Consider the following 4926-nt stretch of genomic DNA (forward strand, 5'->3'; position numbering starts at 1 on the left):
TTTTGACTAATCTAAACTGGTACATCACACAACAAACTATCTTATCTATTATCACATTAGTATCTTATTTCACTTATTTATCATTATTTTTTTTTTTTTAAATAAGAAAAGAAAGAAAGAAAGAAAAGTAATGTTGATAGGTGGTGGTGATTCGTTCGTAGATTATGTTTTATGCCCTGCGGAAAGGGCTTGGCAAAAGAAGATCCCTTTCCCTTCCTTCCCCCTATCTTCACCCTACCCTACCCTATCCCCCCCACCCTCATTCCCATTCCCATTCCAGATCTCTTCAACAAGGAGTATACGTAAAGAGACTAGAACGATGAAGAAGAAGAAGAAGTAGAAGTAAAAATAAAAGAAGAAGAAGAAGAAGGAAGAATAGGAGTTGGCCACATTGTTTCATGGTTGTGTTCCCTTAGAAACAATGTGAGTACTTCTCTTGGACGCCCTAACGAACGCCCACGACTATCTATTATAAGAACCAACGTTACCTACGTTGGATGCTGCGTACGTCTTGACTATTATCGTATCTCATACCCCCTTATCTTTTACCTGTACGTTTCTCTTCCTTCTTTCTAGAAAAAAAAAAAATTAGAGAGAGAGAGAGAGAGAGAGAAAGAGAGATAGTTCTATCTTTCTATCTTTATCTTCTTGTCTCTTTTATCATATCTAACTTCTACCATCCTTTGGATATTTTGCATAGAAAAAGTTAGATCATAGTTGCATTGTCACGTAAATTTGAATATAATTATACTTGTATAATGTTTGGTTTGTTTCTTTTTATGGTGTTTTACTGATTATATACGTATGACAGAAGATTTGTCTGTTTTTTGTTTTTTGGGGGTTGTGCAAATATTATTTGTTTTACACGTGACGATTAAATAAGAACAAATCAATACGCGTTTAATTATATCAAGAAAATATAAATATTATATGTGAATAAATAAATAAATAAATAAATAAATAAATAAATGAATAAATATTTTAGCGACGAAATGGAATTATTTATTTGCCATCAATCAATACATATATATATATATATTTTTACTAAAAATATCTAAAAAAAAAAGAAAATAAAAATAAGAATAAAAATATTCGCGAAATAAAGAAATAAAATAAATAAAACAAAAAACCAACCCATTGAGGACAAAATAATTAATAATTCGTCTAATATATTTCAATAAATTATTTCACCGTCGATAATTCGATAAAAAGTTTTTTATTGATAAAGATAAATAAACAAAAAAAAAAGAAAAAAATCACATATAAAAATCAAGTAGAATAATATATACCGAAGTTTACAAAAGAAGAAAAATTTGTGCTTAACACGACTTAACAATATCATATATATATATATATATACACATATACACGTACGTATATATGCATAGAGAGTTTTGTCATCGAATATATCCTATTAGTTCCTGTCATGCAGACTAGCCATTCGTTATATTTAAAATATTCGATCGCGGTCAACGGATACCATGAGGTTCATAGTGGTATTCGATAGAATTTCCGAAGCAGTGTCGTGCTTGTCAGCTATAAAGGCATCTATTTGCAATTCCCCAGCAGCAGCAGCAGCATCCAACCTCGGCATGTCGTGTAACATCAATCGGTCTGAATTCTTAGAATTCCATGTGAATCATGCCACATCTCGGATAGCTATCTAATCTATACTCAAACCACCCCCCCCCCCTATCTTAGGATACCATCCTATCCCTTATCTTTCTGTCTTTCTTCCTCTTTTTCTTATTCTTTTATATATATTCATTTAAATGAAACATTAATGTGTTATTATTAACCTGTTGAGTACTAAGGATGCATACATGTGTTTGGTAAAAATTGATATATGTGTATTTAAAATAATGTAATATTTTTGTTCTATCTTGTGATTAGATGAAAATAATATTGTGTGAAAGAAATATTGTAATTTATTAATTAAAATATTTCTCATTAGTAGAAATCACTTAAGTTATAAAAGTATTCACAACTCGAAGGGTTCAAAAAATAAAAAAATACAAAATTGTATAATTAATTTGATTCGTAATGATTTTAATGAGAAACCATGAAGAAATATTTATCAGAATTATTTGAATATTCTATTCGTTTATGTGTTTGTTTGATTGGTTGGTTGATATTTATATGTGAGATAAATGAGAATATGTTAGTTAGAATAGTTCGGGATTTGATTCAAGAGAAAATAGTGGGAAGTTGTTGTGATGATGATGATGATGATGATGATGATGATGATGATGGTGGTGGTAGGGAAAAGGAAGATGGCCAATTATAGAAGAACGCGAAACATCTTGAACGCACTATATATTTATGCACGTTAGATCTTACCGCGTGGTGTTCTTCTTCGACTATGCTCATTTCGTTTCTGTTTCTTCTTCTTATTATTATTTTTATGTTTCTTTTTCTTCTGGTCGTAGTTTCGTTCCGTGTAATCCGATATGCAGATGTCAGCAACGCGTGCGTAGAAATTTTCTACCTTGTAATAATCTCGCAAAACGCGATTTTAAAATATTTTTTATTAAAAGATTGTGAAAAAAAAACTTTTAGAGAATAATCAAACTAATAAGAGAAAGATAATTTAAATGAAATGAAAAATTTGATCATGTGTGATTTATATTATTCGTTACAATTTGTATAATCAATTTCTATTTTATTTAGTTTGTTTTTCTTTTAACAAATCAATCTTACATTTTTCTATCTTTCGAGATTTAAAAAAAAAATAAGTTAACAATCAATTAGAATTGATTTTTATATTCTTTTTTTTACTTATTATACTCTTACCACGTTTGTTTTTTTTACTATTAAATTCAAATCAATTTCGATTGTTTCCTAAATGGAAATAAATGAACAGAAATGAAATAAAAACCACCTATCAAAAATCAATCTTTATTTCTTTATTACCATAAAAATTTCAACCAAGAGTAAAAAAAAAAAAAAAAAAAAAAAAAAAAAAAACCCATTCCTAGTAAGGAGGTAAGGATATTCAATTTAATTTGTCATATCATTTTCCCTTATACAATATCTATATTCTCTCTCGTGCCCTTTGTTTCACACCGAATGGGGTAAAAGAAATAAATAAAATATAAGAAACTGAAGCCGGAAGTTAAAGTTAATAGTAGACTATATAATACTACACACTATAGTTCTTCCAACTGGAAAACTTTCGCAAGCCTTGCAAGCTCTTGTCGAGTTACACGTATATGGCTTCATAGTTTGTAGAAGATAAGTAAAGAGTATGAGAGAGAGTGAGAGAGAGAGAGAGAATGAGAGTTGTGGGTGAGGGGGGCGGAGGGGTGGGGGGGGGGTAGACGCATAATTTAATCGAACCAACTCCGGTCAATGTTAGTGAAAATAGAAGACTATAGTTCTCTCTTGCGTATCTTCCTTTTCAACCACCCCCCCCCTTCCCCCCATTTCTTCTCTCTCTCTCTCTTTGATATTTTCTGTCCCTTTTCCCCTTCTTCTTCTCTTTTCCCTTTGCTTTCACAACGTCGTCGGTGGTTTATTCCCCGTGGAACATTTTACCTTAGCTTCTAGGATATTATGCGAAGAAACAAAGGGGGACCTACTTCCGGTACACCGGTGTGTATATTCACCAAGATCGCTTAGAAATAGATAAATTTGTAGGCTCGGTTAAAACTCTATACTATTATCTAAAATTCTAACGTTAGAGTACTTTCGTTAAACAATTTTTGTTATCTATTTTAACCCTATTCTAACATAAAACCCCTTTCTCGTAACTTTGTTTTTTGTTTTGTATTATTGTATTATCCTTTTACTTCTATTCTTTTTATTTGTCTTCTCTTATACTTGATAATCTATTATTATTATTATTATTATTATTATTATTATTATTGTAATAGTAAAATTTTTGGTTATTTATATGTGTATTCTTTATTTTCTTCTAAATTTTCTTTTTTTTCTAACTTTGACGTTGTGTGGTTAGATTAGATTTACAAAAAATGAAACAATTTGTGTGTGAATAATTGATTTTACTATTATAAATATATATATATATAAAATTTAAATATTATTTTTGTAATAACATATGTGTGTTGGTTTTTAATTACCTAGTTTTTAATTATTACAAACAATATTTGTAAATAATTAAAAAAATAATGAACGAAATATCCGAAAAAAACTTTAATATTAAATAAACAAAGTATATATATACGTGTATTATGTATAATATCGTTCTACACATGAAGGTAACTGAAAACAATGGCGGAAAGTTTTGCCCTTAGGCAACCCCGACTTATAGATAGGGGGTGGTGGAGGGTAGGGTAAAGGGAAAGAAAGAACGTAGGATTTTACATGAACGTATTTCGGTGCCTGAAAGTAAATCATGCCTGGGTTCGATAAAAATACATCGATGATGAATGGGATCGGCATAGTAGCGGACAACCTATAATCCAGAAACAATGTAGCGAATGAATAAAAATGAGATAATGCTGTAAGTCGACCGACGGTTGTTGCGGTTCGTTCAACTATAAGAAAAATTCAAGAGAATATAGTAGAAGTTTTTGAGAAAACACAAGTTAAGATATATCTGATTCGTATCTTAACTCATACTTTATTCCTATATTCAATTTCTTCTTCTTTTTCTTCTTCATCTTATGCATCTTCATCTTCTTTATCTTATCACACAAAAATTGTTGTATTTATTTAATTAATATAATATTTAATCGAATCAATGATAAATTATTATTGGTATCATATATCATAAATATGTATTATTAATTATTTGATTAAATAATTGTAAGATTTTTAGTATCAGGGACCTTTATTACTATATTCAATTTCTTTTTCTTCTTCATCATCATCTTATGCATCTTCATCTTCTTTATCTTATCACACAAAAATTGTTGTATTTATTTAATTAATATAATATTTAATCGAATCAATGATAAATTA

Source organism: Polistes canadensis, unplaced genomic scaffold (assembly GCF_001313835.1).
Source record: "Polistes canadensis isolate GaletaPanama2010 unplaced genomic scaffold, ASM131383v1 scaffold_123, whole genome shotgun sequence".
Taxonomy (NCBI): domain Eukaryota; kingdom Metazoa; phylum Arthropoda; class Insecta; order Hymenoptera; family Vespidae; genus Polistes; species Polistes canadensis.